Source organism: Nothobranchius furzeri, chromosome 10, assembly GCF_043380555.1.
Source record: "Nothobranchius furzeri strain GRZ-AD chromosome 10, NfurGRZ-RIMD1, whole genome shotgun sequence".
Classification (NCBI taxonomy): Eukaryota; Metazoa; Chordata; class Actinopteri; order Cyprinodontiformes; family Nothobranchiidae; genus Nothobranchius; species Nothobranchius furzeri.
Window position 1 is genome coordinate 40,915,230 of NC_091750.1, and position 14,005 is coordinate 40,929,234.

The following is a 14,005-nucleotide window of genomic DNA, read 5'->3' on the forward strand; positions in this document are numbered from 1 at the left end:
AACCCCAAGTTGGCTGAGCCCGGAACCCAGCGACCCGGGACCCAGGGGCGACCAGCCCCACCGTGGACGCAACAGAGCCCAGGGACTCAGATTCCACCAGGCAGCCACCGGGATTCATCAGGCAGAGGCCAAAAATCTTAAACCCCCTGACCAGTCATACACAGACACAGTCACACACTCCCTCCCTCCCTCATGCTCACACATACACATACAATCTAAGACTTACAAAAATGAATGCTAGACGCCCACTCATGCTCCCCATACACACCCTATTCACTCTGGTCCCAGTACTGCTGCACAAGGGTACAACCATCACCGGGTTCCAGAGTTCGCCCTTTTCTGCTGGGGGTGATGATGAGCAGGCACCCCTGCCCAACGCTGAGCAAAGCAACCCACCACCCCAGACCACAACAAGATGGCCAGCTCCCCCTCCTAGCCTCCAGCTGTATATATGTCACTGTACCTGTCAGCTGTGGTGGAGAGAGCTGAGCCGGAACGCAAAGCTCTGGATTTACCGGTCGATCTGGATGCCTCCCTGGTGAAGTTTTCTGGACCTGTCTGACTGGGAGGAGACGCAAGGGAAGACCCAGGATATGCTTGAGGGACTATGTCTCTTGACGGTACGGGAATGCCTTGGGAGTCTCCCGGAGGAGTTGGCCCAAGTAACTCCGGAGATGGAAGTCTGGGTTTCTTGGCTTAGGCTGCTGCCCCCATGACCAGACTCCAGATAAGTGGCTGAAAATGGGTGGATGGATGAATGGATTTCCTTGGCTTACTGCCCCCATTTTACATATAATCAATCTATCCTTATTAAATGGATACGTACCGCAGAATTGTAAGGTTCCTCTACTCAAAAAGAACCAACTTTGTGGTTCTTAAAAGATAACTGTTAGTATCAGTTATATTAAAATGGCGTAAAAATCCTTCTTAATGTCTTTATTTTTATAAAATTTGTAAAAATAGTTTAACTCGTAGGTTGCAATTGTTGTTAGCGTTGCAATGCACTCTGGGTAGTGACGTCACATGGTTGTACCTCGGTTGCACCGGCCGGGTTTGGGACCCTGTAGGGACTGTTCAACGACATCAACATATCATCTGTTCAGCCTTTTCACTTTGAACCAGAGTGAAACATTAATAATGACATCACTGACCATGTTTCACAAAAGGAGCATTCAACATGAAGCGCAAGAAGGGCAGGATGAAGCGAGAGCAGGACACAACCGGTGGTGTGTGTGCGGCAAATGTGTCTCCATGGTAACAGAGAGGGAGAGTGCTCACATAGTTGTCAGCAGAAGGTAACTGTAAGCTATCGTGTGATCAAACTTTTTCAGTTACGAATGATTTAGGAGAATTTTAGCATCCAGAGCTGTTGTGTGCTTTATAGATTATTAGGATATTCAGTGAAATGACTTTAATCATTGTTGCAGAAATTATATATTTGGAGAACACCGTGTTGCTACACTTACTGCTTGTTTTACTGACGGGAGAGGTGAATGTTCAGCTTCATCCGTGATGAGTGGCGTATCCGACGGTTCGCTGAAAGTGACAGAATCAGCAGCTGCAGGAGCGGGTTGTTGGCTCAGGAGAGGGTCCAGCGTTTCTTGTCCCTCCGAGGACGTTCAGGCTCCTTGTGTGGGAAATGGTTGCTAAAGCATTTAGTTTCCGCCTTCTCTTATACCCAGCCTCTCTGGTGAGCTCTTTAAGTCGTTGTGGTCGACTATAAGCCTCAAACACATCAGGTGAAAAATGTTGGGAACACAGCTACCGATCTTTGGGAAGTTGTGTCCGTCCACAAGTCACTTGGGAGATTAGAGACCAGGTCTTGGAGGCTCTCAAGACCGATCCTGGACCCAACAACTGCCCCCCGGGCAGATTATTTGTACCTCAGCCCTTGAGGAGTAAGGTAATCCACTGGGCACACACGGGAGGGTTCTCCCTTCATCTGGGGGTTAGTCGAACAGTAGCTCTGATCAGACGGTCGTTTTGGTGGCCATCCTTATATAGAGATACTAAGGACTATGTCTCGGGATGCCACACCTGCTCACAACAGAAAGGGGACCATCGCTCTCTTCCCATTCCCTCTCGCCCTTGGTCCCATATTGTCCTGGATTTTGTTTGTGATCTACCCAACTCGCACGGTTTCACTACTATCCTCACTATCATTGATCGTTTTTCCAAAGCATGTCACCTGGTTCCCCTTAAGTCTCTCCCTTCCTCTGCAGTCACAGCGCAGCTCCTGGTTAGACACGTCTTCCACCTCTATGGTATCCCCGAGGAGATCCTGTCAGATCGTGGTCCACAGTTTGTTTCCAAGGTATGGAAAGAGTTCGCAGAAAGCCTTGGAGCTCAGGTGGCGTTTACCTCTGGACACCATCCTCAGAATAACGGTCAATGTGAGCGCATGAACAAGGAACTCGGAGCCATGCTGCGCTGTGTCTGCTCATCACATCCTTCCTCCTGGAGCACACACCTACCCTGGGTCGAATATGCTCACAACAGTAACATCTCCTCAGCTACAGGTCAGTCACCCTTTGAAGCCTCCCTTGGTTATCAACCCTCACTCTTTCCCCAGCAGTCCCCGGTTTCATCTTCCATTCCCCAATTCCTCCGTGGTGCTAGAAGGGCTTGGACCTCCACCAGAGCCGCCCTCGACCGCACGGGGAGGCGCAACAAACAACTGGCTGGCCACTCCTGAACATTCACTACCACAAACTCCTTCAGGCCCAACCATCTCAGGCCCTGCTGCTTCATTTTCCTCTTTTTCCCCAGTCACTGAGAACTGTGTGTCCAAGCTTCTCACACACAGCTGTGCGTCTGGTCTTCAATCAGCCAAAAAGAGCACAACACCTAGAACGAGGGACAGCGAGCAGGCCTTGGTCAGAGGAGCGCAGAGCGCGTGATGGGGAATGTTTGTTCAGGAGAGTGGCCAGATAGGGGGGACCACCACCCTGGAAGAAATGATAAACAAAGACGAGGATTTTGAATTGTGAGCGATAGCAAATCGGAAGCCAGTGCATGGAGGCCAGAAGCGGACTGATGTGGTCCCGTTCCCTGGTCCCAGTCAGGAACCTGGCGGCGCTGTTCTGCACAACCTGTAGGCGACGCAGTGATGACTGACACAACCCTGCATAGAGAGAGTTGCAGTAGTCAAGCCTAGAAATTACACAGGCATGCAGTACCCGCTCCAGGTGGGCTATCAACAGCATATGCTTGATTTTTGCAAGGTGTCTCAGGTGAAAGAAAAGCTTGACAGCATCCCTAAACGTTGATGTCCACCAGTGGGTTCAGGGATTGCCACCACGACGACAGGCACCGACGACCCTGTGGCCGCAGTTCCGGTCGGCTTTCTCAACAATGGAAGCATGGAGCACGGCCCACTCTGACTCATTGTCCCCTACCTCCCCATCAACATGGAAGTTCTGTTGGAGGTGGGAAATGAAACTTCTTCTGACAGGAGACTCTACCACATTTTCCCAGCAGACCCTCAGTAAACATGACTGAAAACAAAATATTTTGTAAACCTCAGTTGATAATGAATTTAGCACTTTGACAGCCAGGGAGTAAGCAGCTGAAATCAATAAGCTGATTTGTAAATCAGACACCTAGTGATGATGCTGTAGAATCAGTGATGATTGTAAATATTCAATTTGTGAGAATAAGCAGCCTGAATCACTCATCATATTCACGGTTATATGGATTTACATAACGTGTTAAACACGATGTGTCTTCTGTTGGTTCATCATGATAACATCACAGAACTCTGTTCAGCCTCACACTAGCTGTGGGCTTGATAAAGCAGGACATGCTCTGGGAACCCAATCCATGGTCTTCATTAGACATCTCTAAATGTGTTTAGCAAACCCATCCCATCCTCATCCCCCTCCAGGTTTTCATTCATTATTTTTATTTTTTTTATCAGGGTGGGGTTAGAGAAAGCTTCAAGTCTTAATCCCAACACCAAACGGGAAATAAATTAGCTTCTTCACACTTAACTAGCTCTCATTTGCATTTGTGGAATGTGCTGGCTGACGCTCAGGAGCTTTCCTCTGGCACTAATCCTCGAGGAGACTGCAGATAGAGGCAGCAAGGAGGGAAGGAAAGGAAAGGGGTGAGAGCAGATCAGATGCACCACCACTGCACTATTGGACAAACCGGCTGTGGCTGCAGTCAGCATACGGATGTTTAGAACTGGTCTTTACTTTGATCCACTTTTGTAAATGTGGGTGGAGTGCAGGAGTCTGAGTTTGGACGAGATGTGGTCAGGTTTAAACATTGATAAAACTACAAAGGTTGGAGCATCATTGGAACAGGTTACAGTTTTCCCAACTCAATCAATGGAACTCCTGGCACATTTATGCATCACTTGTGGTTACACATGGTGCATTTATCAATACAAACACAAACTGTAACACAAGGACTCCAAATACTGTTCCTGATGCATTTTTATGTGTGACATCTGTCAGCACAAGAAGCCAGAACCTTCAGACTGTTCAGAGGAGCTGAATGTTTTGAGCTCCAGCAAACTAGGATGCAGGACTTTACTGCAGGTCCTGAGTGCCCCCCCCCCCCCCCCCCCCCCGATTGAAAACAAACAAACCCAGAAAGAGCATGATGGACAGAGAGAAGACTGCAGTGAGAAAAAATGCTGCTACAACAAGGACACGGAGAGTGTTTACTTGAGGTTAAACCTGTTCAGGACAAGTCTGCCAGTCTTTTGCGATTTTTGGCAGTCATTTTCTATGCTACGTAGCCAGAACGGTGTGAAATGGCACAGGAAATTCGAGTCACAAAAAGTGTGTTGCTTTCAAACAGGGTTGAGGCTGTGCTGTACATACATGCAAGCCTAACCCTTTAGAGGACATTAAAGAAACGTTGAAATAATGGAACGTCAGGTATAAGATATTAGGGCTTCTGAAAAAAGTAATTTTTTGTCAGAGTCCTGAGAAAAGAGTCTGAACTCTAAGATCTGACTTATTCTTGAGATTAAAGTGAATGATTTGTTTTTCTTTAAATGTTTACAATGTCAGATTTGTTTTCAGCTAAAAAAACTGCATTTAGTTTAAGAAGGAAAAAAACCGAGAGTATGATTTATTTTCCAATGGAATGACTATTTTGCTGATTTCATTCCTACTACCTTCGTTCATCAGGAAGTTTGACCAAATTTGCCCATGCATTGTAGATTTTATTAATTTATCTCTACAATCTGGCTCTGTACCATCTGTTTTCAAACATGCAGTTATTGAACCCATCATTAAAAACCAAGTTTGGACTCATCTCAGCCTAAAAACTACAGACCCCATTTCTAAATGACTCTTTATCTCTAAAATACTGGAAAAGGTTGTGGCAGATCAACTGATTACTTTTCTGGAACTACACAACAGTTATGATAAATTCCAGTCTGGAATTTAGTAAAAAGCATTCAACAGAAACAGCTTTGCTTAAAGTTTCCAGTGACATCATGATGGCTGCAGACAAAGGGGAATTCACAGTGTTAGTATTGTTAGATCTTTCTGCAGCTTTAGACACTGTTGATCACAGCACCTTAATTAACAGACTTGGTGGCTCGGTGGGGATCTCTGGAACTGTTCTAGACTGGTTTAGATCGTACCTTTCTAACAGAAGTTACAGTGTCTGTATAAACCAAATCATGTCAGATTCTACCCATGTGTTTTGTGGGGTACCCCAAGGCTCTGTTTTGGGTCCACTGTTGTTTCTACTGTACATACACCCCCTTGGACAGATAATTGATTCTTTTCATAATATCTCTTATCACCTATATGCAGATGACATTCAGCTGTACTACTCCCTTACGGATTCTGAGTTCTACACTCTGCCTGAATTACTAGAGTGTCTATCAGCTATCACAAGCTGGCTAGAAGATAACCTCCTCCAATTAAACTCTGAAAAGACTGAATGTCTGGTTATTGCCCCTGAGAGCATGGTTTCCCTGATTAGTCTAACACTTGGTAATTTATCCTCTGCCGTCAAGACGAACTTAAGGAATTTGGATGTTTTTGACCAATCAATGTCTCTTGAAGGCCACTCAAAAACGTTGGTCCAAAACTGTTTTTATCATTTAAGAAATATCTCCAAACTGTGAAGGTTGGTGACAAAACATGAACTTGAAGTGGCTATCCATGCCTTTATCTCCTCCTGTCTAGATTACTGTAACACACTCGTCACATATGTTAACAAAAAGGTCCAGAACTCTGCAGTGAGGGTCCTAACTGGAGCAAACAGAAGAGCACACATCACTCCTATTCTAATGTCTCTGCACTGGTTACCCGTTAACTTTAGTGTTCATTTTAGAATCCTGACTAGAACTTTCAGGGCTCTACATGGTCAAGCTCCTCCCTATGTTACTGAACTGTTAAAGCCTTATGCTCCAACCCGAGCCCTCAGGTCCACACACCAGAACCTTCTAGAAGTTCCAAAGACCAGATACAAAAGTCGAGGTGATCGCTCCTTCCAGACGGTTGCTCCCCGACTGGAATTATCTTCCTTTATCCTTACGCAGCATTGACAGTCTGGACACTTTTAAAAATAGCTAAAGACCCTTTTATTTAAAGCTGCTTTGACCTAAATCTTTTATTTTCTTATTTTTAACTTAAATTTGTATCGTCTTTCATTTGTTTTATGGTATTTTATAATTTTATGACTTTATTTTTTCTGATGTTAATCTATTTCATTATGATTGTATGACTTTGTTTTATTTTGTTTTGATCTATGTGAAGCACTTTGGGATTCTATGTCTGTGGTAAGTGCTTTATAAATAAAATTTACTTATTTAATTACTTACTATTTGTTGTCATCTGGATCCAGATGGCCGACTGAATTACAGACTAATACCTATCCTTCCATTTTTATCCATAGTCTTTGAGAAAACAGTGGCCAATCAAGTATATGAGAATCTAAACACTAACGATCTGTTTGAGGTAGGGATGGACAACAATACAATAACGATATATAGCGATCGATAGACATGTGGTTCAATAGAAAAATAATGGATCAATAAAAACTTTAATAAAAAGTTATGAATAGCTTTATACTAGAGTCATTACTTAGCTAAGCCAACTTTTTATATATAGCACCTTACAACAGTATAGAACTGACCAAATTTCACAGAATTAAAATACATAAAAAAGCACAGCATAAAAATACATAAAAACTAAAACTTACGAACTGTATCTTACACCCATGCATGCTCCGTCACCAAGCCCTCCCCTTTCAAACCTAATCTAAGACAGCAATGTCACTTAAACAAGATGTTGCAGCAAGGAGAGGTGGAAGAAACTGTCCCAAAAAACTCACAGTATTTCACCATTGCAGCAATATTGTCATTCTTACAAGTCTGACAAAAGAAAAACAATGGTTTGCAAAATTTGCAGAGAATCAATTAAAAAAACAATTATGGTAATGCAACCAACTTCTTTTTATCATAAAGTAATGACATGAAATGGCCAGGGCTGCACTTAAAATCTATTTTCTACAATTTTCATAGAATTTTCTATAATTATTGATATTGATCGATAAGATAATTATTGTTTTTATTGATAAGATTTTTTCCATGTTGTCCAGCACTAGTTTGAGGAATTTCAGTCTGGTTTTAGAGAGTATCACAGCACTGAAACTGCATTAGTGAAAGTTACAAATGATATTCTCATGGCCTCAGATAAGAATCTTGTGTCTGTTCTAGTCTTGTTAGATCTCAGTGCTGCCTTTGACACAGTTGATCACAATGTTCTTTTAGAAAGACTTGAACATGTTGTAGGGATCAAAGGAACAGCGCTAGGCTGGTTTAAATCCTACCTGCCTGATAGATTTCATTTTGTAAATGTACATGACAAATTGTCTTCATACTTCAGGGTTACTTGTGGAGTACCACAGGGTTCAGTGCTTAGAACTATTCTTTTTACTATATATATATATATATATATATATATATATATATATATATATATATATATATATATATATATGCTTCCATTTGGTAAAATCACTGGACAGCATGGGCTAAACTTCCACTGTTATGCTGACGATACTCAGTTATATCTGTCCATTAACCCTGATGAGCCTAATCGGTTAGTTAGATTACAGGCTTGTCTTGAAGACATAAAAATTGGATGACTCAAAACTTTCTGCTTTTAAATCAAGACAAGACTGAAGTTCTCATCTTTGGACCTGAAATTCAGAAAAGGAAACTTCTTAGTCAATCTCCTGTGTACCGTACCAAAAGGCCATGTATTTCATCTAAATGACCAGAAGTTAACTTTCGAACTTACAGGCCATACTTATACGGTCAGCCACTCTGACATCCTGGGGCCAATATGGAATCTATGATCTTGACCCAGTATTCTTAACTCAATAACTGCCAATTTGCTTTTTTTTTTACTGTGTCGGCATCAGAACGAGCCCCCACACCGTGAGAATAAACATCTCAGCTCTAAAGCCGATCTTCATCCGTGTACATCACAAGTCACATGATCAGGAAGCAGAAAATGTCAAGACATGCAGGTGAGTGGAGCGGAGGTGAGGATCCAAATGCAGGGGAAGAAGCAGGCAGCCAGACAGACTGGAATATTTAACGAGGATTTAATAGGGAATACGCAGGACAATATAACAATGAACCGACAAGACAGAAAGGACTGACAGGGTTTAAATACAGGAGGAGCTGGGATCTTGGGTGATTGGGTGATGGGAAGGTGGGAGCAAGTAACATGGACACACGACTGAACAGAATGGGGTTGACAGGACAGCGTGACAGAAAATCCATGTGTTAGGAGATCGTTTTGGGCTGCTGCTGTAAAAAAAGTGAGGCGTGAACCGCAAAAGCTTCTGCCGATCACAATTCAACAATGGATTATGAAAGAATGGATAAAGCTCGAAAAGCACCGATTCTTCCTGATGTAAGAGGTGAGTCTCTTCTTTGTTTTGTTTGTTTTGGTATCGACATCATCCTAGTGCGCAATGTTCTGTGGCTCTTAAAAAACTATAAAAATGGTGAGAAACACTGGCAGCGAAGGGCTTTACTGATCAGGAAATGGCTGGCAGCGAATGAGTGGACGCTGGCGCGTTTTTGCAGCCGCTGCTCACCGGTGATTTTAACGTGATTTTATCGTGTTTTACTTTTTATGGAGCACTACATTGTAGATGTCCTAAGCGGGTGTTATATTTTTTCTGCCTCCATTGGATCCTGTTTGGTTGTCAGTTTATTGTTTGGGTGTACAAGCGGACTAAACCTACCTCTCACTCCTCCCGGCTGTTGACCCGCTGCTATCGGCTAGCTGACCACCGCTGTTCATCATGTGGACCTGCAAGTTATTTATCTGGTTGACCCTCCTCTGGTCTGCCCTGTCCCTTCTCCTCCAACCTGGGGCAGCTCTGTTCCAGTACACGGCGGCTGATCTCCTCCTGCTACGCGGGCATCTCTCTGTGCCTCCGCCGGTAGCATTACAGCTCCACCCGGAGATCGTCCTTCCTCCCCGCCGGAGATACATCCATCGTGGGTCTCGCCGTAACTTCCAGCTGGATAACTCTCACTCAATCACCTCATACTGGTCCACAACTCGTCATCCTCGCCTCAACACTGGCCGGACTGCGGACCTTCGCTCGCTAGCCAGCCTGGCGAAGACAGCAACCTTCAACCACAACAATACCGTCAACTTCGGCCTCCTGAATGTCCGCTCTCTCACAAACAAGGGTCAGCTCATTCAGGACCTCATCACCGACCATAAACTGGACTTCATCGGGCTCACGGAGACCTGGCAGCAACTTAACGACTTTTCCCAACTTAACGCTTCCGCTCCCCCCGGCTTTGTTTACCTTTCCTATCCACGTGGCTCCGGTCGCGGGGGCGGTCTCGCGCTGCTCTATCGCGAGAAGTGGAAGGTGCTGCCTGTCTCCACTCCTGCCTTCAGCTCCATGGAATCTTCTGTTTTTCAAATACCCGGTCCCACTCCTACAGTTATAGCCTTGATCTACCGCCCACCCAAGCCCAATAGTGACTTTTTAAATGACTTCTCCTCATTACTCACCCAGCTCACTACCCTCTCCCCCAATGTCATTCTGCTTGGTGATATAAATATTCATATGGACAACTTGAACCTCCCCCTCACCAGAGACTTCTCCTCCTGCCTCAACAGCTTCGATTTTCAAACATATTCTAATTTTCCCACGCACATTAAAGGTCACTCTCTTGATTTAATCTGCTGCTCTGGTTTAACCCCATCTAACTGTTCTGCTAATGATGTAAATATATCTGATCACTTTTTTCTGTCATTCAACATCCCCCTCTGCTCTTTAAGAACTAAGCCTATCCGTCACATCTCATTCCGCAATATCAAAAACATTAACCCAGACACCCTGTCATCTATTATTAACACTATATCCATCCCTAGTTCTGCTTCTCCTGACCATCTTGTTTCTCATTATAACTCCACACTCCACAATATCTTGGATTCTCTTGCCCCAGTCAAAACTCTGTCCGTCTCCTTTACTAACTCTGCCCCCTGGTTTACCCCTGAACTCCGACAGATGAAAGCCAAAGGACGTCAACTCGAACGCCTCTATAAACGAACTGGTCTTGCAATACACAAAGAAATGCACAAAACTCATCTGCTTCAATACTTGGACTCAATTAAACATACAAAATCTGCTTTCTACTCTGGATTGGTTTCCTCCAATGAAGGCAACTCCAGGACTCTGTTCTCAATAATGCGCAATATTTTTCATCCCCCGGACTCTCTACCCCCCCACCTGTATTCTGCTGACTCATGTAACTCTTTATTAACCTTCTTTATTCAGAAAATTGCTTCCATACACCAGCAATTAATTCCAAGTTCTTCCCCTCCCCCTGAGATTTTTTCACCCGGCCAGTCATTTTGTTCCTTTCTTCTTCCCACCTCATCCGAAATATCTGATATTATCTGTAAATCCAAGCCCACCACCTGCTCTCTCGACCCCCTCCCTACAGTTTTGGTTAAAACATGTCTCACCTCCCTTCTCCCTCTCATAACCACCATAATCCACTCCTCCCTCTCTACCGGTATTGTTCCCTCACTTTTCAAAACTGCATCTATTACTCCAATATTAAAGAAACCCGGCACCGATCCCAATAATTTCAATAATCTTCGTCCCATCTCAAATCTTCCCTTTCTTTCAAAAATCCTTGAAAAAATAATCTCTGCTCAACTCCATGCTCATCTCACGCTCAATAGCCTCTATGAACCCTTCCAGTCTGGCTTTCGTCCTGGCCACAGTACAGAAACTGCACTCATAAAAATCACCAATGACCTCCTCACTGCTGCCGATACTGGACTGCTCTCCATTCTCATCCTCCTCGACTTGAGTTCAGCCTTTGATACCATCTCTCACACCATCCTCCTCCATAGATTGTCTTCCCTTGGCATTTCTCATACCCCGCTTGATTGGTTCCGTTCATATCTCTCTGGTCGTACTCAGTTTATTCAACTCAAATCCTTCACTTCCCGTCCCTTCCCTGTCACTACTGGCGTCCCCCAAGGCTCTGTTCTCGGTCCACTCCTTTTCATCACTTACCTTCTTCCCCTGGGAAATATTTTCCGTAAATTTGACATCCATTTTCATTGTTACGCGGATGACACCCAGCTCTATGTATCCTCCAAACCCTCCTCTTCACTTCCTCCTTCCTCCCTCACCAATTGTTTATCTGAAATCAAAGACTGGTTCACATCAAACTTTCTCAAACTCAACAGTGATAAAACAGAAATGTTACTTGTCGGCACTAAATCTTTTCTATCCAAAATCCACAGCTTTACACTTCCCGTCGACAACTCCTTAGTTTCCCCCTCCCCTCAGGTCAAGAGTCTGGGTGTCATCCTCGACTCCTCACTATCCTTCCAGTCCCACATAAACAATATTACCCGGTCTGCCTACTTCCATCTACGTAACATTAACCGCCTACGCCCCTCCCTCACTACTCACTCGGTCGCCATTCTTGTCCACAGCCTCATCACTTCCCGTATTGACTACTGCAACGCTCTTCTCTTTGGTCTTCCTCACAAATCCCTCCATAAACTCCAACTTCTCCAGAACTCGGCAGCCCGCATCATTTCCAGAACTCCCTCCTTCCACCACATCACACCTGTTCTTCAGCAGCTCCACTGGCTCCCTGTCACTTCCAGAATCCAATTCAAAATTCTGCTATATACATTCAAAGCCATCCATAACCTAGCTCCACCGTACCTCTCAGACCTCCTTCATCCTTCAACCTCCACCCGTTCCCTCAGGTCCTCCTCCTCCATCCACCTCTCAGTCCCACCTTTCCGTCTGGTCACTATGGGGAGCAGGGCCTTCAGCCGCTCTGCTCCCCAGCTCTGGAACTCACTTCCTCCTGACCTCCGTAACATTGATTCCCTCACTCTCTTTAAAACCAGACTCAAAACTCACCTGTTCCGTCTGGCATTCCAATAATTACTCTCTTTGCTCCAATCTGTCTGTTTGTTTTATGCTGTTTTATCTTTTATTGTTGTGTATTTTATCTCTGTAAAGTGTCCTTGAGTGTTCAGAAAGGCGCTGTTGAAATAAAATGTATTATTATTATTAATTTATCCTGTGGTATGTCACAAGACATCAAGACACTTTGCAACGACTTTGCAAACTGCATCAGATGCAAAATAGTTCTGCCAGATTCCAGCAGTCACCTGGAAGGTATTTCAGACCAGAGGTTCAGATTTGGGGTAGACCTACGTGCAGTGTTGGGAGTAACGTGGTACAAAAGTAATTAACTACTGTAATGCATTGCTTTTTGCTGTGATATGGTAATGTAAGGCATTACAGGGAAAGAAAATGGTAATATTTACTCGGTACAATTGTCAGTTCCGCGGTAATTACAACGCACTTTTAAACCCAGAATCAAGATGCGGGTTTCCTAAAAATTCAAATTTCGGGAAGCCTGAAAAAAGATCCAGTATCTACATATATGACGTCATTTATGGACTCAGCTTTGCGGGCATTCTATGAGCAGAAAGGACGCAGCGGTAATGGCTCAAATACTCCAGCTGCGTCCGGCGCGCGGCCGCTGTTATATTCACAAAACCGCTCCACCAAAACAAAGCAATTCGTTTGCGATCGTTTATATCTGCCCATATTCTCTGGTACTTCATGTAATTTTCAGCTGAGTTCATAATCTGTGCGCCAGTGATTTCAACTCATTGCTGCTGGAGCGCAACACAAAGCTTTTTTAGTTTTTTTTTTTTTTTTTTGCGTTCGGTAGATCCCTTTGGCTGCTTAGTTAGAAAGTAGGAAATCTAGGAAACAGTTTTTCTGGAAGACGGAGAAAACATGCAGCATGCAGGAAGGTTAGAGAGAGAAAGGGCAGGAAGTTATTCACATAAAATCAAGAAAACAAAACAAAGTGCTTGAAAAGAAAAAAGTAGGTAGATTTATCCCCAATACACATTTTTACCAGTGAAAAGCAATAATATATAAGCATTTAATATTTATATGTGTGATAGAATCAGATCACCCCAGAAGTCAGTCCCACATCCAGGGCCGTATCAAGGCATTTGGGGATCAAAGCAAATATAGGCTTGGAGCTCCCACCACCTCACTCCCTGCTCAGTTAATATAAGATGGCAGCGTGCTGAGAGCACAGCTTGTTGTTACTTTCATTTAATAAACAATCATTTTAAAGCATTGTTATTATATCTGACTGTTTTTAACAGCAATCCTAGCTCAGACACCACATCACTTTCCACATACATGTCATAACCTCACTGAGCGTCAGATTACCAGATTCATATTGAAGTTGTTTTGGTGAAAGTTACTTCAAGTAATGCAAAAGTAGTGTAATGCCTTACATTTTAAAATCAGTCATATTGTAATGTAATTAATTACTTTAAAATGAGGGTAACAAGTAATAAATAATGCATTACAGTTTTGAAGTAACTTGCCCAACACTGCCTACGTGCTCCAAATACTCAGAAGTCCAACTCCACCAGCAGTCTGTTTGTACTGACTTCTCCGA

At 43.8% G+C, this 14,005-nt stretch overlaps 1 protein-coding gene across 3 annotated transcripts in view; it reads right to left on the reverse strand.

Moving 5' to 3' along the window:
• LOC107386025 (pbx/knotted 1 homeobox 2) overlaps positions 1-14,005 on the reverse strand; it is a 340,801-nt gene that overhangs the window by 42,583 nt on the left and 284,213 nt on the right. The window lies entirely within an intron of this gene.